The sequence below is a fragment of the Triturus cristatus genome, chromosome 1_1 (genome assembly GCF_964204655.1).
Source record: "Triturus cristatus chromosome 1_1, aTriCri1.1, whole genome shotgun sequence".
Classification (NCBI taxonomy): Eukaryota; Metazoa; Chordata; class Amphibia; order Caudata; family Salamandridae; genus Triturus; species Triturus cristatus.
Window position 1 is genome coordinate 110,134,901 of NC_140579.1, and position 27,656 is coordinate 110,162,556.

At 46.3% G+C, this 27,656-nt stretch overlaps 1 long non-coding RNA gene across 2 annotated transcripts in view; it reads left to right on the top strand.

The window, feature by feature from the left end:
* LOC146869682 (uncharacterized) overlaps positions 1–27,656 on the top strand; it is a 64,986-nt gene that overhangs the window by 5,121 nt on the left and 32,209 nt on the right. Inside the window, exon 3 of one of the 2 annotated variants that reach the window (XR_014962942.1) lies at positions 3,631–3,720. The exons of the other annotated variant lie outside the window; for it this stretch is intronic. This is a non-coding gene — a long non-coding RNA (uncharacterized LOC146869682). The remainder of the gene's footprint in view (positions 1–3,630; positions 3,721–27,656) is intronic. 2 annotated transcript variants of the gene reach the window in all.

The following is a 27,656-nucleotide window of genomic DNA, read 5'->3' on the forward strand; positions in this document are numbered from 1 at the left end:
CATTCAGACGCGTCTATGGGTTGAATGACGCCCATGTCACACAATTTGTCCAGCTCATTTTTTAGAACTTCCCTCAGACGCAACGGCACTGGGCGCGCTCTATGAACCACAGGTTTGGCGCCTTTCTTCACTTTAATCTTATGTTGAAAATCTTTTAATCTTCCCAACTTCTCAGTAAAAAGGTCAGGAAAAGCGTCTTGTAGGAGATTGTTGTTGGTGGGAATGTCTACCAAGATGATTTGGTCCTTGTCATTTGGGTCTAAGATAATACCCAGTACCTTCTGGTGTTGCCATCCCAAAAGGTTCGCACCCCTTTCAACCACATACACTTTGCCAACCATGGATCTACCTTTAAATTCAATGTGGCTACTCAACATCCCCACCAAGGGAATGGGGTCTCTGGTGTACCCCTCAGGACATATGTCGGCAGAAAGAAGCGTACTCTTGCTGCACCCCAGAACTTTCTCAAAGTCTGTCAGGTTTATTAAAGTAAAAGGTGAACACGAGTCCGCATACACCTCAATTGCTTTATTGTCTATGTGTATGATGCATTTGGGATAGTTGGGCTTAGATGTTTCTTGGCTGTCCTTAACTTGAAAAATGAATCTTGCTTGTGTTTCCCCACTGGGATTGACAACCCTAGAAGTGTTACTTAACCCGTCCCTACATACTCTGGCCAAGTGTCCTCTTCTATTGCATTTCTTACACAAAACACCACGTGCCGAACAAAATGGACTGTTAGCCAAGTGGTTATTCCACATCTGAAGCATTTCAAATTCTGTCCCTCCTTGCTGGTGGGTATACTTTTAACGCCTTCCCTATTGTTCACTTTAAATACCTCCCCTTCAAACCCTTCACACTGAATGGGCGCCACAACCTCTTCTTTAACTTTCCTCTCACACACACTTAGCGGTATGCTCAATTGATTGCGCAATAGAAATGGCATCCTTCAAAGAAGGTTTTTTTGCGAGTAACTTTTCTTGAACCTTCCCACTGTTTGTACACCTTACAAGTTGATCTCTAATCAAGGAATAGTTGAGGTCACCAAAATCACACAATTGCGTAAGTCCTCTAACGGCAGCTATGTCATTATTAATCGATTCGCCCTTCCCTTGCACACGGCTAAAGAATTTGTGGCGTTCAAGCACCTCATTGACCTTGTCACCAAAATGAAGCTCCAACTTCATCAGAGTGATGTCGTACACATCAGCGTCATCTTCCTCATCCAACTCTGGCTCAGGTAGAGTTTCATAGACTTTACGTCCATGAACACTCAAATTATGTAAAAGAATATGCTGTTTACGCAACGGAGAGAACCTTTCTCCCCCCATAGCAATCAAGCAAGATTCAAACCGCTTTGTCCAATCCTTCCAATGGATTTCTGGATCGCCACAGTCATTTAAAAATGATGGTGGTTGACTCATTCCAGGAGTACCCATCTTGTAATAGAGAAATATTTACCTAGGCTGGGGGTACCTGACACTTCCCTTGGAGAGGATGTACACGACCAAATTGACACTAGGCGGAGTAAGAGGAGAGACTGGATGAGCACCACACTTCTCAACCACCTCAACGACAGGGTGACAACCTGCGCACCCAATGGTGGCGTACCACAGCAAACCAGAACACTATAGTGAGGTAAAGCAAACCCGCACAGTGTGTGCGTATCACAGTGTAGCCTTTGACAACGCTGGGATGAGTATAGCAACCCCACCAGAAAAGTGCGTTCCAATGTGAATGGGATCAAAGTTGCTATAGAACATAGTGATGCGCGGCCCCAGTGTGCATTCACAGCGTAGAGTAAGTACAATCTAATGAAACTCTAAATGAAGGCACGCACAGTGTGTGCGCATCAAAGTGAAGAAATCGTGGCGAAATGCATATCCCAACGTTGAGTGAATAAAAACTGAAGAAACATTAGTTTAAGGCACGCACAGTGTGTGCGCATCACAGGGAAGAATACGTATGGAATCCACGCACCATGTGTGCCTATCACAGTGACAGGAAGAGCTCTCGCCGAGGCAAGGAAGGAAAGATCTTACTTTTCACCAGGATCGTAGCAGACTCCGGAGGTTGCTGACAGACTGATGCGCCGGCAAAACCACGCCAGTGGCGGGGAAATCTTTGCTGGACCTGGATGCTTCCGACCGGCTCTCTGAGGACTGGTGCGCCGGCAAATACACAGCAAGAGGCGTGGCCAAACAACGCCTCCCCGATAGCAGCTGACTGGAAACTGTCTGCTGACTGAACTCTTGACACCGCAGCCCAGCGACTCTCGGAAGCTCGCAGAAACACCACAGCACCACGGTACCGCCAGCCCAACATGAAACAATATAGGACTGAGGGAATCACCCGTGGGTGGAAACCGGCTGACAGGCTGATCCGGAGACACTTCCGCTGACACAACACACTCGGAGGGGCTGTGCGATGAATGGAAAAAATCGCAATGCCTAGCGGAGGTCCGGAGACTACAGCTTCGGTAATCCTTGAGGCAAAGGGAGGAGGACAAAGTCTTTTCACACTAGATCCAACGCAGGAGAGTTGAAACAAAAGGGAAGATGACCAGCTGCCCCCTCCGCAGTTCGTCGCCAGTGTTATAATGAAGAATGAGTCACCAGACACGAGGTAAGAAGGACTCAGTTTATTCTAGTCATCGGCTCTCCTGAACATAGAACCTTACGTTATCAACATTCTACTATCCCCTCTCTGTACAGCCATACCAACAGAGGCTGGCAGAGAGGGGGTGTGGACCGTACCATTATGACTTATGGATTTGAGATTACAACACATTGTTATTTTCAATGCCAACAACTCTAACTTTAAGAAATGCTAGACCTATTGCAATGCAAATGCTTGTTTCCCCTTGTACTCTGCCATTTTCCTAATCTCCCCGCTTTATCTACCAGTTACAGCACAATAGATTGCCTTGCTCATAAAAAAGTCATAACACTTTTACAGAGTTTCAGTAACTTCTATTGCAAAACTGCTCACCAAGCTACAACTTACAACAAAAAAAGTATTATTAATCACATAGGCGAAACCGAATTCATTTATCAATGCTCGTTTTACTCTGCTTCAAGTAAGGCTGCCCTCATTTGCTGATGTTCTCGGATGGCATTCCCACCTGTAACTACTGCCCCCAGGACATTTACAAGATTAACCCTCACAACTGGGATTGTGGCTTTCAACACTTGTTTTTTTTTTTTTTTTTAAAGCACATAGCGCCGTCATTTAAAACTGTTCGGCAGTATTTTCGCACTGGCGTCAGTTTAACATGTTAATGTAGAGTCATTTACACTCCATTCAGCGTGAAGAATTTCGTAACTTTTATAGCATATGTTAAGATCTGTTCCCAATTGAAACAACGCTTTGTTCGTCAAACTTCTGCAGCAAAGTCTTTTTCTGCTGTTTTTTAGTATTTAACATAATCTCCCAGCAGAACGCTATTTCCTATTCCTAAAATAACAGTGGACACATCCTTTCCACCCTCCAAATCGCAACTGCACAAAAAAAGCTTACGTTAAATTTTTAAAGGGTTACGATGTGGCTAATAAGCGTTGTCGGATGCATTTGATTTTTGCTCACCAAGCTAAAACTTACAAAAACAGCCGTATTAATCAATCATAATAGGGCGGTGAAACCTAGTACAGACAGACCCCCTCCTTGATGGACTGGAACCTGCAAATCCACCCCTCCTCCAGCGCCTTGAGACTCCTATGGGTGAGTAGTAGCGCTCAACAAACGCGTGATTGATTTATTGACTGATTCACTAAGCTGCTGTACAAGTGGTCAAGGGATGGGAATTCTACCCCCTGCATTAATAACACATCGAGTGAATGGGAGCTTGTCAATGTCGGGGTGGGAGGCGCTCGGATGCTGGAAGGCTAGGACCCCCTTCTGATGGGTCAATGCTAGTTTATTGTTATTAGTTAATAAAAACCATCACAATACAAGATAGATATACATATAAAAGAAATCCTTTTTAAAATATTCAGTTTTCGTAACAACATAGATTCATATTGGTGCAACACAGGAAAATATCTTGGTCTTAGAAAAATAGAACGTTATAAAATTCCTTCAATTCGTAACTGTGGGTACACTTCACCGTTATAAAGTGGCGTATGCGTCTATATAGAATTCCGCAGCTCCAAATATCAACATTCTGCTACTGTTTTAACATCCTATCAATGTCTTATAGTCTTACGACTGGACAAGATCCTTATGCTGTTTTATACTACTTACAATTCTGTCATGAGATTGTAAAAACTTCAAAGTTTACAATTCAACTAAGGATCAGCGGAGTCCAGACTTCTCATGATGGCTGTTCTACACATTCGAATCCCTTTCTCATTAAATAAGCGCTTAGAAGTGCGCGACGCGCATTGTTCAGTTTAGGACATATACAGACCAAATGCACAAAGTCTTCGTCTGGGGCATCACATAGTCTGCACATTTTTGGTCCTTTATATCGCCATACTGGTTTGTCTGACAAAGATGGCAGATCACCTAAGCGCATGGCCAATAGTTTTTTCTTGAAATACACTGGATAGGTTAGATGTAGGTCAGTTGCCGGTTGCAATGTGACATACATTTGAATTGTCCTTCAAGCGTGGGATCGCAGCGAAAATGTGCTTTTATCATCGACTAGTGAATGCTTTTTGCTGCTTTATTCATGGCTTGGCAAAAAGTAGGATGCGACAAATTTAAGTCCCACAAGTCACCCGCATTGGTTAGTTGTAAAGATAACCAATATTTATTGTGACTTGAATTCTCAGTTAGTCATGGACTCCCATAAAGTGCTGATTAGAGGGCTGGACTGATTATTTTGTATTTTATGCATGGATTTAATGAAATGGTAACTACTTGCTATGTTTTGCTGTGTCAATCCAAATTCCAAACTAATTTGAGCGGGGAGGCATTACTGGGCAAACAAAAGACCCGTTTGTATGTTTTGATTTGTAGTCTGGCCAACATTTTGGAATCCCTACCATGCATCACTGTACTTGGGTAAGTTAGAGATGGAAGCAATTTTGCTTTAATAACAGAGAGCAGTGGTTGATGGGAGGGGCTGTCTAGTTTTTTTTGGCGAGCAAACTGAATGTATGAAAGCATTATTCTTCCTAACCATATACTGTTGGTGTGCATGAAAGTAAAAAATGTTATCAAAATTAAAACCCAAATATTGATAGGGTACTGACTTCTTTTATGATTACATTATCCGGCTTGATCTTTAGTGAGGCGTGGGGATTATTCCCAATAAGCATGGAATTTGTCTTGGCAATGTTAATTTCCAATTTGGTGAGTTTTGTATAGGCTGCAGTTTCTTTGATCAATCTTCGAAGTCCAATTTCTGTGTGACTCAGCAACACAATATCAACGGCGTATGATAGATGAGATATTGTTAGTGGACCTACCTTGGAGCATGTGAGTTGACTAGATCCAGGTGGGTGGATAAATCCGCCGTAAAGAGGTTATACAAACGTGGAGCTAGCACACCCCCTTGCTTGAGACCCCTTGCGGTTGGTATTTTCCTTGAAAGTTTGGTCCCATCCCCTACCTAGATTTGATTCCATGTTTCTGTATGTAGTGATTCAATTGCTCTTAACGTTTTTTCTTGAATACCCTACTGTCTTAGTTTAGCCCATAGAAGTGGCCGATCCACCCAATCAAAAGCTGCTTTCAGATCTATAAAGCATAATTGCTGTTTTTTCTTTAGGCGTTTGCTTTTTTTCTGCAATTGATGCTACTGTTGTCATATTAATTGAGGTGCCATACCCTTTCCGAAATCCTGTTTGTTGGGGTGGAATCAAGTTCTTAGAATTTGACCACTCTATTAGATCTTCCAGTATTAATGATGCATGATATTTTGCTTCTGAGTCAATGAGGGCTATTAATCTGTCATTAGATGGCTTTGTTTTGTCTCCTGCCTTAAAGATAGGGTTTATTATTGATCCCCTTCAACTATCTGGAATCATGCTTGTGTTTTCCACCTCTTTAAATAATAGCATTATGGGATTGGCCCAGTATTTTGGGTCCAAATATTGCCTGTGGAATGCTATTTGGTCCTGGAGCACTGTCACTTCTTCCTGGTTTGGTCACATTTTCAACTCTTGTGAGTGCTCACGATGTATTATCTGAAGTGGGTACAAACTCATGATGCGGCAATGTTTTAATCCTGGTTATTAATTCAGTCTCAATGGATTTATTAGTTTTATTTACTTGTAGCTGGTCTTCGTCAATAAAAAGTTTTTTCAGATCCACTACCCAATATTGTTCCGTAACATTTGATGAGACTGTTACTTTGTTAATCTTATTTAAGTTGTTTATTGTTTTTCAAAAAGCTTTGGTATTTGATTCTTTGCAGTTGTAAGCAACTTTATCCAGAACTTGTCTGTTTTCTTTTTTCTTGCCAAACAGGTCTCTTAAATTCATTCTTCAGTTGTTTTAGCTTATCCCATGCATCTGGTTGGTTACCTCGTTTTTTTTACCTTCCTTATTTCTCTTCTCAGTTCCTTTTTTTTTTTTTTTTTTTTTTTTTTTTTTTTTTTTTTAATTTTGTTTGTTTTTTTTTTAGCTCTTTAATTTTCTGTAATGATGGATGAATATGGCTTTTGGTCCGCCTCGATATTAAATTTGATATCTGGTTCGTCCTTTCAATCACAAATTTGATCCAGACGTTTAATACGGTAGAAGATAACGCTATACTATCCTCCAATATTGTTTTAGCTTTGCCTGCGAGTTCTGGAAGTTGATGAGATGAACAATTCACTTGTTTATGGGTAGTTACTGCACATCCCTCGTCAATTGTTAGAACAGACTGATATCAGTCTGGATGTATATTTATAGCTATTTGCTGGATAGAGTGATCGCTGTCCGTTGTGCACTTAATTTTAAACATACTTAGTTGCTGGATTAGTGGCAGGGAAAGAATAGCATAGTCCATTACGGACCCAGACGTCGGTCCATAATATGTTAAGCTTGGAGGATTATCATCTGGTGTTCTCCCATTAATTACTCTCAAACAAAAATGTTCTAGAGTGGTGACCAGTTCCTTACCTGCATTATTGGGTTTCCTCCAGGGATGGGCCGTTTGATGGTTTTCCGACTGGTCTCTTCGTCCAGTGTGTGAATAAGATGGGTATTGAAATCACCTGTAATCACTATTTCCCAATTCGGGGTATTATATCTTACTTCGGATATTTCATGTATTAACTTTTAAATGTTATTGATTTGTCTTGGGCATTAGGATGTGCGTAAATTTTGAAAAGAATTAAAGAAGTTATCCAATAATCACTATCGAAATTGAGTGATTTTTTTTTTTTTGTATATTTTTTGAAGTTGTCGACATTTGTTCTGATTCTACCTTAATGATGTTTGAAATATAGACCGATAATCCACATTTTGATCCACCAAAGCGATTCATTTTTACAGCATGCACCTGATGTAATGTAAATCCCGACAATTGTATTGAGCCTGTCAACCAGGTTTCTTGCAGAGCTATGATGTCGTATGGAGCCCAAGTTTCCAATAGAGTCCTATCTGTAAGCTTGGCTGTTGCACCTGCAATATTCCAGGAATATATATTTAGTTTGGCAGCTTGCAGGGCACGTGTTGGTTCAGAAACTGGTCATTGCATATTTAAGTTTTTTGAGTGCGGTGACCAATGCCTATAATTATGTCTTCTTTCTGTTGGTGTAGTTGTTTCTGTACCCGTTGGTCCTCGGGCGTTCTGCAAAATTGAGTTAACAGGAGAATGGGTGCTATTCTTATTATCCCAATGTGCCAATGGAGCTGGATAGCTCTGTGGTATAGATTTTATTATTGATATGCCCCATGATTCGAATTGCTCTTTGGCGTCAAATTTGATTTGCTTTTTTTTCTGACTTCCATGATAAAGTTATCTCTGACAGATAATTATGTGTTTGGCAAAAACTTCACCAATAATAAGTCTATTGTTTTGATAAAATGTAATGATCTTACCTCAGTTAGCAGCCTCAAAATATTTCCCCAATTTAGAATATCTTGCTTGCCTCTTGAACTGTATAAAGGAATTCCTGTGATTTGCCACCAGTCGCTGGTATCCTTTGCTTCTGTTTGTAAAATATGTTTGGACGATGCTTCATTTATATGGTCCTGCATTGGCCTTTATATTTTATTTGGCCTGCACTATGAGGATTATTTCTTATATGTTTGTTGTCATTGGGGACAGAGTGATGTTTTTTTTTTTGTACAGTGAGGCTCATACTCTATTACTTTGTAACAGAGGACATGTGATCACGATTGTTTTGTCCACCCAAGAAGTTATTATATGTTCGTGTTTATTACTTTTATTACGGTAATTGCAGAAGCCACTATTGGACTATTATTGGTACGTTTAGGCCTTACCAAAAGGTTCTGTTCAGAGAGATCGCTAGATGGTACCTCGGGTCGTCTAAGTTGATCATGTCCTTTTGTATCTTCTGATGATGTATCGTGTTCAGCGTCATGGTTGGCCAAAGTTAATGCTTCCATTTGCAAGGTGTCTAGAAGGTCGCCCTTTTTTTTTTTTTGTATTTGCGTCTATTTCCTTTGGAGGTAAAACATGTTTGGGTAGAGTATGCTTGTCTTTATCCTTCTGACTTGCCTTCCAATTTTTAACGCTGTTTTCGCTAACTTTATTTTCTAATTTGTTAATCTGAGGCCGCGATATTCTGTCCATTGGTGTGTCCGGTAATGTGAATTTTTCTTCTGTGACCTTTATTTCTGGAAGAGGTTTCTTTTTTTGTGTGGTATTGAATACTGGATAGAATTTTTTGGCCTCTACATCCTTTTGCATGGAACCATTCGTGTTTGCTCTTCCCTTTCTAGCGCATTTGTTTTGCCTTTTTGTTAATACTTCGGTGAATGTAGTGTTTGCGTTTGTAGTAAGAGGTTGTGGGCCATTAGATGTTGAATGAATCGGCGATAAATTGTTTTGAATTTCATTTGTGCTTACACAATCTGACACATTTGGTTGTCCTCCTCGTTCATAGGTTTCCTTTTTCGTTGAGTTGTCTATTAACTGCAATTGCTCTTGCATATGTTCCTCTGGAATTTGCATTAAATATGGCTTATCTTCCTTATGCCTTATTTCTTTCAGTATGTCTGTTAATATAGACGGCAGAGTACATAATATATCTATTATTTGGTCGCATTTGCAGATACATTGTAGATCAGTGCTCTTAAGTGTTTGGACCTTCATCAGTTGTTTGGTAAGTATATCTATTTTGGTGTTAATGCTGACGACGTGAGTTGCTATAATATTCATGAGATCGATCTGAAGGTCTAGCTTATCCAATTGCATATTTAATACAGAAATCGACGTTTGTAGATTGCTTAATAATGACGAATGTGGAGCGGATAAGTTGTCTGTATCAGTTTGGTTGATATATTTTTTAGGTTTACAGGTTTCATATCCTCCTATTTTGGAATTATCCAGCTGCAATGATGAGATACTTCGACTTTTTTCTGTTCGCATATCGAATTGATCCTGCCTTGGTGAGGTACTGGACTATATGTTGAATTATTCTTTAAATCCGCTGGGATTTGGGGTGAAGAGTTGCTTAGTATTTCTATAATTGAGAAAAGGTCTTGATTTGTTGCAGTGCCAATTGATCTTGTTGCAAAAACTTGATTTGTTTTGGGTAATTGATTTGTGGTTTCTACTTGTAGTGAGTGCCAAGTTTGTCTGATTTGTTTTTGTCTCCAAGGCTTTTACAAGTTCAGCGTTATCCATTATTAATGTGGAATACAAACATGAAGCTTGCAGAACATCCTCCCTTGAAACCTTAGTAACATAGGGGGTTAAAGGGAAATTGTAGCATGGATTATGCTCAACCACCTCTGTTAGGAGTTAAGTGAAAGTGATCCAGTCTTTTGATATTTGGTGCCATCTCTAATTCGTTGTGTTGTTGTTTTTTTTCACCCTTAAATTCAGTAGTCCAATCTATAACTGTTTACTTGGTGAATTTCGAGTCATTCTTGTGACTATTCACAGAATGTATAATTGCCTGTACAGTGATTTGTCTTACTTTTTGCTTGGTGGTTTTTTTCTGATTTTCCCCATCTATTGAGTCTGTTATTCTTAGCTCCATTTTTACTACACTTTCACTGTATATAGGCTCTGTAATTGGTAAATTTGCATAAGCTGCTAGTTATCCTCTTGCATTTCTGAAGCCATTGTTTTATGTGGCGCAAGAGGTGTGAGCAGACCCTTTATATTTCCTGTTTCCAAAAGATTGCTGCCACCTGGTCTTTCAGAATTTTTTTTTTTTTTTTTTGTTCTGACCTTTCCGCTTTTCCAAAATACGTTTCCAGTGATGAAATTATTGGGCTAGAATGACTTACTATTCCTTGTGATCTTGTTGTAGATGTCCCTCCCGATGGGTCAATGCATAGATGGGGCAGTTTTAAGACACAGTAAGTGCAGATGACCCACCGGTCCAAATGAAGCAAGGGCACTGCGGAAGCGTGACGTCATGTGACTGGCTGTGTGTGAAGGACGAGTGCTTTCTCCCCCCCCCCCCCTCATTCCCCCGGTGCTTTCTGCACCCATCACATGACGTCAAACTTCCACAGCTTAATTTTAGCCGGTGGATCATCTGCACTTATTTTTAGGGACCAGTTTTTATTTTTCCTCAAACATTGAACAGAGCAAGAGAAGAAACACGAAAAGGAGAAAGGAGGAAAAGAAAGGACAACCCGAAGGCAGGGATGAAGAGAAAGCTGCAGGAGTGAGATGCAGGGAGTGATTGTCTGGAGGCGGATGAAGGAGGCACCAGGGGGACTCAGGACTATAGCGCCTTGGCTTCCAATCTCGGGGTCCTCACATTCATTCATTTTTATAAATTAAGCACTGGCAACCCGGTGGAGTCACTGCTTACTTCCACAGCCCACACGATAGTGGTACCTCTAGCGGCTAGTAGCCAGCGCTGGCACTAGGAACAAGATGGTGGTAACTTGAAAAGAGGTAGCAAGGCGAGGGCTGTCCCCTTATAAATCGAGTTGGGGGGGGGGTATTACCTCCCACTGCGGGGGTAGCACTCCAGTACATGCCCCCCTGGGAGGTGTCACAAGGAGTCATCAATGCTCTGCTTCTCGGAGCACCCCACACCTCAGGTTATTTGCACTGGGTTTGCATTTTATAGCGCTTCACGCCCGTGGAATCGGATGGTTTCAAGTCGCAGCCTGAGTATATAGCTCCTCCTGCTGGGGACCTGGTGTAACCTCAGGGCGCTGTGTCTTAGGGCGGAATACAAACATGGGTGAATACAAACAAGTCGTGAAAGTGAGAAGTGAATGGACAGGACTAGGGTTGGTGCTGTGACGTGGCAGTACTGCTCATGTGGTTGTGACCCACGTGCCGTCACTACAATGGGTGCGTTTTCAAGGGGGATCCTGATGTCTCCATTTCGCGTTCTGGGACCTTTTCCTGTTACTGGTGATTGGTCCAGCCACACAAGTGGGCAACGGTTTAATAGGGAAAATGTAGGAACACAGGCAGTAGGACATTTGTTACCAATTGGAATTCTCTCCATTTGTGACTCCAAATGTAAGTCTATGTGCAAGGGAGAAAACATTTTCAAAACGCCTCAGAATCACAAGGGTAGCCAAAAATCAGAGTTTTACAAACCAACACTAGTTCTAAACTCAGCATCTTGTGCACATTTATAAAAACCACCGGCTTCCTTCGCACCATAGATTGTTCCATATGAACTGACGCATTGTTTGTACACAAAGAAAAATCATTGTAAGCTGCAGCTCAGCTGGTGTACTGCATCTCTGCATACATCTACGTCATAATTCATGCAAGGATTATATTAACATTTACAGTGTGCAGCTGTTAGTGTGGGAAGCCTTTCTTTTTCCCCCCCATGGCTTCTACGTAGGGTGACCAGATATCCCGGCAGATTTCAGCAATTTTAGCTCTTGTCTTGGTTTTTAGAGGGGGCCGACTGAAAACAGTAAGAGGCACATTTTTGGGTATTCTAAGGCTGAGCTAGTTAGCAGCTGTTATAAGTAAGCAAGTTGATTAATAGGTATGATGTTGGTTGTAGAAATTACATGTTATTTATTTTTTAATGCATCTTGTGGTATCCTATGTTGATGAGAGCTGTCATTCTGCGCCATTCCGTAGATGAAAAATTGTAGTCCTTCTATTTCCGAAATCTCCCGTTTTTTTGTTCTCAAGATCTGGTCACCCTACTTCTACGAAAACAACGCAACTCACACTTTGGTATTTCCCCCCCCCCCCCCCCCCCACCAACCCCCCCTCCCCAAGGATGTGCTTCATGATACCATGCACCCTTAGCCTGGTGTGGTGAGATGGCCCCCCCCAGCCCCCTATAACATGTACATTTGGGGGCCGATTCCGATCCTGTAAAAAGGCCCTACAAATCGTTGTAAGGAGCGTTTCACCCATACGACTTGTACCCGGTAAACTCTCCTTACAACCGAGGAAGTACGATTCGTACAGAAAGCCTTTTTCTGTACGAATCGTACAAAAGACCATACAGGCAAAAAATACCAGCGATTCCGATCCGGAACTGCTTCTATGCGACCTCTGCACGTATTTAAGCAGCGTTTTCCGGCCCAGCAAGTACGATTTGTCCCGACGTCACCACGTACCACGCTTTTATTACAGGAGCGCAAAACTGCCGGGAAACCAGAACCCTACGCCACGGTACGCGACGGACAGCCATGAACCCCGCCCTACGTGTCATCCCGGTCCTCTTGGCCTACGACCTGGTGCACCGCAACAGACTCACACGCCGCAGAAGGTGAGAACAACACCCAGGGGCCAGGGTGGGGGTGAGGGGCAGGAAACATACCCCATACCAAACACAAACCTATAATATGGAGGCCATACATTACCACCTGTAACTGGTCACTTGGTGGCATGTCTAGCAACCCCTGCGTACCGCAACAACAGAAGTGGACGGGTACGGTGCGTACCACACATACCCCTATGGCACCATTATAACAGTGGTACGCACCGTACCCATGCATTCATGTGTGGGTACGGTGCGTACCACTGTTATCATGGTGCCCCCAATACCTGAGTCAATGTGATTGATACATATCAAGAAGTGACACCTCTTATTCAGGGTTACAACAACTGTGCTTGAAAAATTGCTTCATTTACACCACATCCCCTCGTGGGGCTGGCAACACATATTTGTGACAAACAACCATCAACAGATTGTTGTGAATAGCCACACAGGCACTGCCCAGTGTGAGTATGCACAAGCAAAATGGTGTATCCCTGTCCAGTGGACACATGTAGCACACATTAGCAAAATACAACCTAGGCCAGGGAACAATGCCACAGAGGCAGACCTATGCAGAGCACACAGAGAATGTGCAGTGTTGGATGACACACATGATTAGGAGGCCAGGGTGTCTCGGGGGACTGTGGTGGGCGCACTGCTCCATGGTCCTGGAATGAGCTGACTGTCCCATGTTCAACCGTCATGGCACTATGCAGATCTCCCACTCATGCACATCATGTCTGAGGCCACAACATTGGTCATGCATGCTGCAAGGGTGTCCAGTTGAAAGCTCACACTCCTATGTTGAGAATAAGCATAAGTGACAACAACTATGGACCCCCAACATAGTGCAGAAAACAATGTGCACTTGGATGTACTGGCACCCTAGATGACCATGTGCAAATGTGATTACACACACACCAGGGGACACATGTCAAGGTGAGGAAGGTATGAAAAAGAGCCCCAGGTGACATTTGGGAACAGAAAATGCACTGCACATATGAACTCTGGGAGTGTATTCATGCAAAATAGCACTTCCTAAAGCTGGCGACACATTACACAACAAAAAGCCATGTACCTACCCCCTCCTTGCTGCAGTCTCTCCTGGAACTGCCTATCGAGGTCAGGTAAGACCACCGCCAGGACCAGCTTCATCTGGGTGGTGAGGTGTCGGCGTCCGCCGTGGGGGCGAGGAGGCAAGAGCTTGAGCTGGACCCGGGCTATCCGCCGGGTCCAGCACCGGATGTCCTGCCACCTCTTGCAGACCTGGGCCAGCTGGCGATCACGCCCCCCCTCCCCTCCCCCCCGCAGTCCTCACGGCCCTGACGGCGCTGGTCCATATCTCCCCCCTTCTCGTAGGCATTTACCTGTCAGTATGTAAAAGTGACACCACATCAATACACCTGCTCCATGTTCCAGAGACACACATTAGAACACCTTTGAAATGTTGAACAGGGCATAGGATGCTGACATGAATAACCTCATTCACAACATGAAATTGGCCTGTGTGCAAGCGCCAATGCAATACATGGCACTGAACGTCTACAGGTGGCATGAGGGGTGCAACACACTCAATGAACATGCCACACACTGTGCAGCACATGCAACAGCAGGCTGATGACCACGCACCCTCAGCAGACTAGACAGACACACCTAGCCACAGATCACTGGCCTGTCATTGACAACAGCGGATACAACCCTCACTCTGCACAAGTGCCATTTGCCAGTGGGGAGTGACAGGTGTGGTGCTAGCTCTGCAAGTCAGACACGAAGCACGGCTCACTTGTCACATCAGATGGGTAGATCTGTAGCCTCAAACATGAAGCTGTGGTGCAACACTTCACATAGACACTCAGCCACATGACAAGGAACATTCACACACATCAATGTCCATGAGGTCTTACACATCATTTGGACACTCTCACCACAGGTCCACTCAACTCATACACATCTGTGGGTACAGTCACCTGTCTCACCGGGGGGAACACTGAATCACATCAGGACAACATGAACCAAAGCCCCCAAGGATTTGCAAGGCAGAATGAGCCATCCACTATGCAGTGAAAGTCACTGTAAGCATTATGCAAGTGAGGAGTGCACCCAGGAACTACATGATGCTCTGCATGAGAGCCTTAAGCATGACCCCCCCCCCCCCCCCCCGGGACACACTCTAAACAACATTGCATGTCAGTCCCACCCCCCCCCCCCCCGGGACACACTCTAAACAACATTGCATGTCAGTCCCACCTGGACACAATATTGACAGTCACACAACAGGTGCATAGGCAAAGGTAGTGGACTCGGCACTCACCTGCTCCTCTGGTCTCCCATACAGGCTGGTGTACTTTGGGAGGATGACGTCCAGCAAGGCCCAGCCAATCACCCTTGAGGAGAATGAGGCCATCTCCACAGCACGAGACATGGTACAGGGAAGCAGAAGCAGCAGCAATGTTGTCGACAGTAAAGTTGTGCAGGCAAGTGGCCTCTCTGGCTGGTTCTGACTGCCTTATATCTGTCTTGCTGAGTGGCATTCATTTTGAGGAGTACATAGTGATTGGTCAGAATCATTTGCATCCTACGTTTACTCCAATCCCTTTAAACATACACCAGTGACAGCATTTGCATTGTTAAAAATTTTGAGCATCATGTCAAGTCAACAACCACTTTGCAACATTGTATTTTGTGGCCATCTGACTTTTCCAGGACACCTGATGGAAAAATTTGAACAGAAAACTCGGTATCCATGACAACCAGCATGCATTTAGGGCCTAATACTTGTCCCTTATGTGTCCCCTATGTAATTTATAAATCCACACACAGGTACGGTGCATTTCACACGTACCCCTACAGCACCCAATGCACAGTGCGTTTGACACGTACGTGTAGGCACTAGTTGTACACGTACAGGTAGGCACTGGTAGTACGTGTACTACCAGTGCCTACACGTATGTGTAGGCACTGGTAGTACACGTACCCGTACCCGTACGTGTACAACTGGTGCGTACACGTACGTGTAGGCACTAGTTGTACGGGTAGGCACTGGTAGTACACGTACAGGTATGTGTACAACTAGTGCCTACACGTACATGTAGGGACTGGTTGTACACGTACCTGTACGTGTACTACCAGTGCCTACCCGTACGTGTACGCACTAGTTGTACACGTACGGGTACAACTAGTGCCTACACATACGTGTACGCACTGGTAGTACACGTATGGGTACGTGTACTACCAGTCGTGTAGGCACTAGTTGTACACGTACGGGTAGGCACTGGTAGTACACGTACAGGTACGTGTACTACCAGTGCCTACACGTACGTGTAGGCACTAGTTGTACACGTACGGGTAGGCACTAGTTGTACACGTACGGGTAGGCACTGGTAGTACACATATCCGTACGTGTACTACCAGTGCCTCAATGTACGTGTAGGCACTGGTAGTACACGTACCCGTACGTGTACTACTAGTGCCTACGTGTACTACCAGTGCCTACACGTATGTGTAGGCACTAGTTGTACCCGTACGTGTACAACTAGTGCGTACACGTACGGGTAGGCACTGGTAGTACACGTACAGGTACGTGTACAACCAGTCCCTACGTGTAGGCACTGGTAGTACACGTACAGGTACATGTACTACTAGTGCGTACACGTACGGGTAGGCACTCGTAGTACCCGTACGTGTACAACTGGTGCGTACACATACGTGTAAGCACTAGTTGTACATGTACGGGTAGGCACTGGTTTGTACCCGTACGTGTACAACTGGTGCGTACACGTACGTGTAGGCACTAGTTTTACACGTACGGGTACTACGAGTGCCTACCCGTACGTGTACGCACTAGTAGTACATGTATGTGTAGGCACTAGTAGTACACGTACGTGTACTAGTGCGTACACGTACCCGTAGGTGTACTACCAGTGTATGCACTAGTTGTAAACATACGTGTAGGCACTAGTTGTACACATACGGGTACTACTAGTGCCTACACGTGCGGGTACGCATTTCACACGCTTACAATGGTAATACAGGCATACACATGCCAGGAATGGAGGGATAAGGGTGTGTGTCATGTGTTCACATGACCTTGATGTTCGTGTTCCGTCAACTGCATCTGCTGTTGGTGCGTCCAACATGGGTCTGTGTGGATATGGGCATGGAACACATCTACTCACACCATGCCACATGTGGATTCCCACGCCTGTAGTGTCAGTGTGCATCAGACATCGTGTTTCCCAGGCATACGTCTTCGTTGTCGCAATGGCTGTGTGTTTGTGTTGTCACGTGTTCCCCTTCATCGCAATGTGGTTGATATGTACATTTGACATTCCATGTGACCTGTGCGTGTGCCTTGCAATCAGCTGTCTGGATGAGATGACATCCTTCCAAAGCAGCTATGTGGTTGTGTGTCACTACGGTGATAACTGTGGCTTTTCACTCAGACTGGCCCCTAGCTCATTTCAAGGCATGTCATGTAGACTTGACAATCAACAGGTGTATCTTGGTCTTTGTAGGAGTGGCAGCAAGCTGGCATATGTGTCCTGTATGTATGTCACCCACCCGACTCCATAGTTACCTGATGTGTATTAGCAGTGTAGCATGTGCTATGTTCATTGACATTGATGTTTCCCCACTCTCAAGCTTCCTTCTTCTAAACCATGTTTTGCGGGGCACCACCTGTCCCACGACCAATGCCAGACTTGGGTACCATGAGTGAACGTGCCTGCATCCGCCGGTACAGATTCACTAGGCAGTTGATTGAGGACTTGACAGACAAGCTGGCACCAGACCTCCAACTGCGACACAGGTATCCTACTGCACTGACCCCCCAAGCTGAAGGTGCCTTACATTTTTTTGCCACAGGTACGTTTCAGTTGACCATAGGTGATGTGGGTGGGATATCCCAGACCATGTTCAGCCGTGTCTTGTGTGATGTTTTAGCAGCCATGTTGGGACACCTTGATGAATTCATCAAATTTCCCACTCCAGAGGAGTTGACAGATGTCAAGGGTGATTTCTATGCCCTGGGAGGGATGCCCCATGTAATTGGGTCCATTGAGGGTACACATGTGGCTTTGGTACCACCACAGGCACAGGAACAAGCCTATCGCAATAGAACACATTATCACTCGATAAATGCCCTTGTGGTGTGTCGTGCTAACATGCTGAGTTTCCATGCCTGTGCACATTTTCCAGGATCAGCACACGATGCCTACATCATGAGGCATAGCAGGGTGCCACAAATGATGCTGCGGCTGCACAAAGAACGAGCGTGTCTTGTCGATGGGTATACTCTTTTTGTCCTGTGTGTTGCGGTATCTTTGTCTCTTTCGGCATCTCCTGACCCACTTCTTTACATGATGTTTCCGTGTAGGGGACTCTGGCTATCCCAACATGCCATGGCTGATGACCTCTCTACGCAACCCAAGAACAGCTGCAGATCACCGATCCAACAATGCACACGGGCAGACCAGGCGCGTGATTGAGGACGTTTGGACTCCTGAAGAGCAGATTCCGGTGCCTGCACAAGACAGGCGGCTCCCTCCCTTATGCCCCAGAGAAGGTCTGCCATATATCCCTCGTGTGCTGCATGCTGCACAACATGGCAGTTGATGAGGCAGTGCCACTTATCCTCGATCCATATGAGCAGGACCATCCACCCTTGGATGATCAAGGGCTTGGGCACGAGGCTAGTGATGATGAGGAGGAGTATGATATCCGGAGTCAGCTCATACGCAACTTCTTCTCATGATGGTGAGTGACTGGGTATGGGTGTGCAAGCTTGTAGCATTGAGTGGCATGTGTTGCAATGTGTGTGTCCAACTGAATGAATGCAAATTGACTTTGATGTGTCACTCGAGTGATGATGTCATGCCACAGTTTGGCGGAGAGACTTTCTTAAAACTTTACATGTGTCCAACATTGTTCATGTTTTGTAAATGTCCATGTGTGCGGCGAGAATTGTTTTAGGTGACTTCTTGTGTGTCTGTCATTCACAGGGTTTTGCGCCTGTTGTCTGCTCGTGTCATCGTTGTCCTCCTGCTATTCCTCATGAGTATTTCAACGTGTGCTGAATCAGCGTTCTATGCACTGATATGTGGAAATGTCAGTTTGGGTAAGGATTGCTGCAAGACTATTTGGTGGTGGTACGGGTTGGGAATGTGTGGGGACTGCTTCTGTGCATGTTGTGGTACCATGCATACATGTATTCTCACCATGGACAAAATCATATGTAGCATCACTCCCATGATATGATAGTCACCCTTCTTGACAGTCCTCTGTAGTGGAGTGTGGCATCTGATTAAGGCATCAATGTGTGTAAACCTTGCCTCTGAAACATTGTGGATGCTACGGGTGGACATAGTGTGGGACCTCACAACAACAGGCTCTATGGGGAATTGCATCCTCTCCATGTGCAGCAGGATATGTTTGGGTCATCCCCTTCATTGGATTTACATCATCCGTGTTGTGAAGGTGGTGTCCAGCATATGTCCCACATGTTCTGTCAACTGACCTGTGAGTCTGTTCATATGGATGCATATCCCTTTGTGTGTGTATGTGCAATAAAGGTGTTCAGCACAATCCTAAGTGCCTCCTCTCTGTCACTGCAGCTGTCTTGCCAGTTTGCATGCGTCATCTATGGCATAATTGTCAAAGATTGAGCATCTGTGTGTATGTGTCCTTCGACAACATGCATGCAGTGCTTCATGGCTAATGATCTCTATTGTGCTTGTAGTACCTGGTTGTGTCTCCTGTGCGCAGCTCCGCAATCTGTTGCCTGATCCTGTGGCCTTAATTTTTGTTGATTGTTCATACATTTTCTTGTAGTGACCCATGAGTAACCTGACACTCCTTCCTTTACATACACCTGTTTACACTATGCCTTTCTGACCTCCTTGTCTTTGTGTGCTACTTTTTGCGTAAATTCTCACCCCTTCCACCTGCTGCTGCCTCACCTGCGGCACCGTCCCACCTCGCCAAACAGACCTGAGACTCCCTCCCCGGGCACCTCAACATGACCCATGACCTCTACACCCTCATGATACTCTTCCAAATTGGTCTGTCTGAGCAGTATTGCAAGACCCCCATCAGCAGCTTGAGGCCATCATGGATGAGTATTGTGCTCCATGTCTGTATTTGGTGTTACATTGTGAACCATGTGTGTCCTCGACCAGACTCCGATCCCAGTGTATGGATGGCTGGAGTTAGTTCCGCACTCAGGCATACTTTGACATATCCCCACACGTATGTTGTGGACTCATGCTAAATGACGGAAACATCAAATTTAAAAAGTAGAATTTTTATTTTGGGCTCTGCGGAGTGATTTGTGCAAAGAAAAAGGGGCAATGCAGGGACCATAGAAACCAAAGTTCACAGGGGGAGATGGGATCCTTGGCATTTGAAGTCATCAGAGTCCAGCCCACAGTGTTTGGCATCATTGGTCAGACTGTGACCAGCAAGTCCATGTGGCAGATGTCAGTCAATGAGGGGATGCTGTCGCACATGAAGGCCAGGTGCCAGGCCAGGTGACCTGGGAGATGTGGATGGGCGGCTGCCTCTCAGTCTTTTCCGTGGACGACCCACCTTCCTCGCGGGACCCTCATATGCAGGCCTTGACGATGCATGGGACGCTCCGTCGGACGAATCCTCCTCCTCCTCCTCCTCCTCCTCCCTCCCTGTGGCTGGTGCTGGTCTTCGCCTGGTGGCACAGGGAGGGTTGCCCATTTTGTCGGCAATCCGGCAGAGTGAATGGCTAATGTCCCTTTGCACCGCCAGGAGCTCAGCCTGTCTTGCCTCCAACCGTCCTTGGTGTTCCTGTTGACTGGCGTATAGCTCTGCCTGCTGGTTTTTTATCTCTGCGAGTGTCACCGCTACCTGGCTCAACACCCTGGTGTCCCGCCGGTATGCGTCCATGATGTCCTGTATGTGTGACATACCGGTCCCTTCAGCTGGCTGGTCAGGTTCTCGCCTCCGCCGTCCTCCACTCCCACCACTCCTGCCCACACGAGCCAGGGCTTTTATGGGCACATTGGGTCTAAGGGACCCCTGAGGGATGGCAGTGGCGGTGTTGTCTGCCTCCTCCTGGGTGCCCATTGCACCTTGTCCCTCCTGGTCAGACAGGCTCAGTTGTTCAGTGTGGGCAGGGCTCCTCGGGGTCTCCTGGGATGTGGCAGTCATGGGGGTGGTGGTTGGCACAGATGTCCCTGAACCAGATGCTGCAGGGGCTTGGACACCAGAGGGTCCAGGTGTGAGAAAGTGCCATCTTTCTTGCATGGTATGCCCCCACTTTTTGCTAAATTGCTGAATGTACTTCGATTGGCAGGAACCCAGGGTACACTCAATCAGGTGCCCAGGGCCTATGTTCCTTCCTTAAACCACACAAACTCCAAATTGGCAAACCCTAGCCACATGTCAGCCCCTAGTAAATGGTACCGTAGGTACCCAGGGCCTTGTGGCCAGGGAAGGCCTCTAAGGGCTGCAGCACTCATTGTGCCACCCTCAGAGGCCCTGTACCCTTACACACACACACACTGCCCTTGCAGGCTGACTGTCTGGGAGCAGGACAAAACAAAGAGTCGACATGGCACACATCCCTGTGTACCATGCCCATCACCTACACTGCCAAGGCATATGTCAGCCACCCCTCTAGCTGGGTGCATTACGCCTATGGTGTGGGCACAGGAGCAGGAGCCCTGTGCCCCTACAGTACCCAGGTCCATTCCTGGGCACTGTAAGTGCAGTGCTGTCATTTAAGAGTACATGGTGCTGAGAGCTTGTCAAACACTAGCTCCACAGCACCAAATTGGCAACACTGAAGCCTGGGAAGTTTGGTATCAAACTTCTCAGCACATTGAACCCACACTGATGCCAGTGTAGGATTTAATGTACTGCCCCCTTACAGCTAACTTACAATCCATGTCTGCTCTGAGGCTGCCCAGGCTGCCACACAGCAGACACGTTGCTGGACCCCTGGGTGGGAGAGCCCCTGCTCTCCCGGGCCTGCAACAATGCACATCCTGGGTGAGGTGAGAAATCTCCTCCCCCAGGATGAGCAAAGGGAAGCTTCAAAGGCAGGCCGCCATTTGGAGTTTCCCCAGGCCACTGCAACCCCCCACTCTGGCGGGAAGCTTGGCCGGAAACCCCATACAAGGACAGGGGATGTGCCAGCCTGCCCACCCCTCAGGTGGGGGAGGCGAGGTGAAGCACATCTCCGGGCTCTCGCCATCTTGAAGATGGGAGGCCCTACCCCATCAGGATTAGGCTACTGCCCCCCTCCCACAGGAGAGAGGCAGGATAGGGGGTGTACCCACCCCAGGACAAGGACCCATTGGTCCCTGGCCTTCACCTACCTGTAACGCCCCTAAATCTAGTATTTAGGGGCACCCTGAACCTTCCTTCCTCAGATTCCAGATGGAAAACTACAAGAAGAGCAAGAAGAACAAAGACCTGCCCTGCAGCTGCTAAAAAGAGAAGACACCAACTGCTTTGGCCCCAGCCCTACCGGCCTGTCGACTCTCGAACCTGCACCAGCGCGGCATCTCTCGTGGCCAGCAACCTCACCAACCCCGGAGGACCTGGCTACCCTTTTGGCTCTAAGCCCCTGGGACTCCCATGAGTAGAGGCTCTACTCAAGAAACCTATTTTTAACCCCTGGCAGCAGCCCGGAACCGCGGACCCAACACACTCTGCACCAGCCAAGCCTGGACAGTGCCGGAGTGGACAAAGACCCTGAGGACGACCCCACGGCGACTGTGACCCCGAGTCCGGCACCCAAGGACCCCCCTCGACATCCCGGAAGAAGCCTGCAGCCTCAGAACCGAGTGCCACCCCAACCGCGATCAACCAGAGGGTAAGATTCCCCACGTCAAAAGGCACCCCGGCGCCCTGCGGCCCCCTGTGCCCAATCCCGGGGTACCCACCTAACCTACAACTACCCAACTTACCCCTCGAAGTGGTGGTGGCACCTGAAACATACTCGTCCCCGAGCCTGCAGCCTTTTTCCAAACCGGAACATTCCCATTGATTTCCATTGAGCGCCCGAAGGCTCAAAAGCACCCTGCACCCAGCCGCCCGAGTGGCCCTGGCAGTGCGCACTCTACACTAACTTACTTCCCCACTTGCCCTGAGTAAGTGACCAGGAGCCCAGCTCCCACAGCCGCGTGGCTTGCCAGACAGCAGCCACCAACCAAGGCCCCCCTATCCCTCATAGGATAACATTGGGCCTAACTCTCTCTGCACCCGGCTGTCCTGAAACCGCTGAGGGTGAACCAACTGTACCTACCTGACACTGGGGGACCCCTGAGTCCATGCCCGGAATTTCAACTCTGCCAGTCGAGTACTTACCCTTAAACCGCTAACTTCATTTTCCTCATAGGGTAACATTGACTGGCTTTTTCTTCAAAAATCTTCTAAGTGTGAACTTTTCAAAACTGCAAAAATTCACCAAAAATCAGCCAAGTGACAAAAACGAATTTACTCACCTGCTCCTAGGTGAGCTCCCAGTGCTGGATCTTGGTGCCCAGCCCTGACCCTGAAAAGTGTTCACAACTATACTTACCTCTAACTCATTTTTCTCCCATAGGAAACCATTGTCTGCTTTTCTGTGAAATTTCTTCTAAGTGTCTATTTTTGCAAATTTGAAATATTCTTTTAAAATCGTACCATTTCTGCAAACTAAATTACTTACCTGTTTTTGATAAGGACCCCAGTCCTGGGTCTAGGTACCCAGTCCTGGATTACTAAAGTAACGATAAAAGTACTCTACCTGCAATTTGAATTTCTTGCCATAGAGATCCATTGAATGTTTTCTGTGAAATATTTTCTAAGTGCTAACTTTTGAAATAGCTAAATATTATTTAAAAATCATTAGTTATTAAATCGACTTTCATCACTTGATTCTGAATACTGACCCAAGGCTGGCTCTAGGAGCCAGACCTGGAATTCCAAAAGTAATCTGAAAAGTAATTTATTACAAATAACCTGAATTTACCATTGATCTCAATTCATTGTTATGTTTAGGAAATAGGATTGTTTATTGCAACCAACTGTGACTGTTTACACAAATTTATTGCTTAAGACAAAAGTATTTATATACAACCTCTCATTCTGAGAAAGTATATTTTTACCCCCTTTGTGGTTCTAAAAATAAAACAAGCATATATTTTATATATATAAACCATTGGCCTAGAGTTCAGTTATTGAGTGTGTGAAACCATTTGCTGACTGAGTGTGTACAATAAATGCTTTACACTGTCCTGGTACTGCCTTACTGCTCGACCAAGCTACCACTTTTGAGAGTAAGGTCATACCTAACTTTGACCTCTATCAGCCTCTGGGGGACTGTGGACTCTGTACACCCTGTACCTATTAGGGAACAGTATATACAGAGCCACTTTCTCACACCAGGTCGGTCGGTGTCATCCGCGGAGTGTTGAGAGGCGTCGCTGCCGGTGGGATCAGGTTCCTCCCGAGCCTGTGACTGATTCTTCCCCCCCATTGTTGGGGGGATGTTCATCATGTTGCCCTGTGTGAGGGAGACAGACAATGTTAATGCTGTTTCATGCAACATCCATGTTTTATACACATTCAAGTTGGCACTGTTCCTCCAGGCAGTTGTATGTGCCTAGCATTCTCCTGAATGTTCACTCGTGGATGGGTATGTTGCAGGGGACAGATTGATATGTTCTCCGGAGTCTTTGACATGTCGAATTGCGGCTTGGGTGCTTCTTCGGCTATGTATTGGTCTTGTTGTGTTGCATGTCCATTGTGACAGTGGGTGAATCCATTGACTGTCCTGATGGTGTCTGCTTGTGTAAGGGGTGTGTGTGACAGGGCCTGCTGGTGGGTGTAGTGTGATTTGGCACTGGGTCTCCCAGGTGATGTAGCTGTCCCCCCATGGAGCATGCTGCCATGACAGTGAGTGTGAGTTCCTGTCCTAGCTATCTGACCTTGTTGTCTTGGTGTTTGTGTTTGCACTGGTCACAGGAGGGCCTTGTGCTGCCTACACCAGGGCCAAGTGTGCGCTATCTTGTCAGTACTTTCCCAATCCTTGTGCATTGCGCATGGTGCATGGGTATGTAGCTGGGCCATATGGGATGAGGGCAATTGTGTCTGATTTGGAATTCAAACAAGCGTTTTGTGCCACCCACACTCCCTGCATACCGGACATCCATTCTTGGGTTGGTGCTTCGTGTAGCATGGGACTTATCATGGCCTTGCTTTCTCAATGGGGCATACACATGTTATTGGCATTAGCGTTGTTGTTGACTGGTTGTGGCCGGTGATGGCTTGGGGGTAGTTGCGTGCATTTGGTGTAGTTGTGGTGTGGATGCCATTACCCCCCTGTTACGCAAGTTGTTTGTGTACTCACCAGGCTCTGGAACTCCTTGGAGTCGATGTACTCCCACCGGCGGAAGCGTACCCATCACCTTCTCCTCCCAGGGATGGTAATGTACTGGTCTGCGGGGCACCCCACCTCCAGTGATCGTACCACCTGGTTTGGCAATCATTCCTGGTCCTTCTGATGGGCGCAACAGCATTCACCCTATCGACAATCCTCTGCCACAGGCGTGATATTTCAGCTATGCTGGTCTGTCTGACCAACGTTCCAAAGAGCTGTGGCTCGACTCTGATGACTTCATTGACCAGGATCTCCAGCTCCTCCCTTGTGAACTTTGGATTCTTGTCTGTGGGCATGGTGTGGGGTGAGGGTGTGGATGGTTGTGGGTGTGAATGTGACGGCGTGGGTCTGAATGTGAAGAGGGGGTATGTGTGAAGGTGTGTAAGTTAAGGTGGATGGGTGCAGTTGTTTGTGTGTGGTGTCTATCAGCAGTGGGTCTGTTGCAAAGGCTCATGGTTTGTGTGTGTGGGCCCTTTTTATTGGTCAATTTGTGGGCAGGGATCAGTTTGAATTTTTGGTGGGTGTGTTATAAAGGGTGGTTGTGAGTTTGCCCCCCTGTTTGGTTGTGTCCAGGTCAGTCCTTTCCATATTTTGTGCAGTGTAGACGTGTTTTGTGGTGGTATGCGAGTCGAATAGACCCTCCTTGTGCTGTTTTAGTTTTACAGTGTCCGTGGTTGAGTACGGTACAGGGGTACGAGTCGTACAGGCACACACCCCCTGCGTTGTGTATGTACGGCCGCCATTTCTAGGTACGGTGCATACACCGCCATCGCTTATATACGGTGCTTACAATGCCATTGCTAGGTACGGTGCGTACCCCGCCATTGCTTATGTACGGTGCGTACCCCGCCATTGCTTATGTACGGTGCGTACCCCGCCATTGCTTATGTACGGTGCGTACCCCGCCATTGCTAGGTACGGTGCGTACACCGGCATCGCTTATGTACGGTGCGTACCCCGCCATTGCTTATGTACGGTGCCCTGTCAACATATGCTTTTAACCTGTTAACATGGAGTACCCTGTGGGGACTCCTGGGAGTGCCTAGGTCCACCAAGTAGGTAACCTCTCCCTTCTTTTCCAGGATTGTATGGGGTCCAGACCATTTGTCTTTGAGTGCTGCTGGGGCCACTGGCTCACCCCGCCATTGCTTATGTACGGTGCGTACCCCGCCATTGCTTATGTACGGTGCGTACCCCGCCATTGCTTATGTACGGTGCGTACCCCGCCATTGCTTATGTACGGTGCGTACCCCGCCATTGCTTATGTACGGTGCGTACCCCGCCATTGCTTATGTACGGTGCGTACCCCGCCATTGCTTATGTACGGTGCGTACCCCGCCATTGCTTATGTACGGTGCGTACCCCGCCATTGCTTATGTACGGTGCGTACCCCGCCATTGCTAGGTACGGTGCGTACACCGGCATCGCTTATGTGGAAGTCATTCCCCGTGTACGAGACGGACGTTTTCCTTATAAATCATAATTCGGTAAGCCGGTCCGGATCGTACTTGTACTTTCGGACTCTGTTTTTACAATTTGTATGTAAAAGTGTCCGGGTCCGTGTTGTACAACTTTTCCAGACTCTAATTCGTAAGGATGGGGCGGATTCGTATGTATTTTTCACATCCGAATCGTACTTCATGGGTCGGACGGGACTTGTACAATTCGTATGTAAAAATTTACAGATACGAGTCGTACGGGGGAATAAAATACAGGATCTGAATCTACCCCTATGTCTGTAGCCGGGTGTAAGAAGGACAAAGCGCGGGAACAGACCGGTGCAGTGACGTCTTTCTCCTCAGTAACTCTTCGCCCCACAGGGGTTCGCGCATTTCATAAAACGGGTAATAGCAAGATATTGGCACAGGGCAGCCTCGGTTCGGGGGCATGGGCATCACTCCACCTACGTGGCATTAAGGCAAGAAGTGTATTATTCAAAAGATCATTTGATGCGTCAAGGCGCTATACATAAGTTTTTGCCTACAGGCGGAGCGGGTGGAGATAGTTTAAGGACTGGTGTTGGCATAAAATCGTTTCAGGTCCATTTGTTTATAAACTCCGTAAAATACCCAAAAAAACACACTTAAACCTAGAATGCAGATTTCAGACAAGGGAGGGAAGTTCAGGGGTCCTCTTCGCTCAGTAAGAATTCCACCTGCTCCTGCCGAGAGCTGCGCTCACATCCAGACCCCACACAATGTCACAGAAAAAACTTTATTTCACGCTCTCAAAGTGTATGGACCATTGTGCACAGGGTGCAGATCAGAGCCTGAAATTGAGACAGTCACGTGTGGTTACATGTACTGCACCTTGTAGAGCAGAGCAAGCTACAGTTTAAACAATCCTTCAATGAACATTACATATATACAATAATTGCCTTTAGAGACCAACTCTCTTTTAAGAACACAGTGATAAAATGTGTTTGTAAAAACATCTTAAATTCATCATTTTATATACAAGTGCTTGTC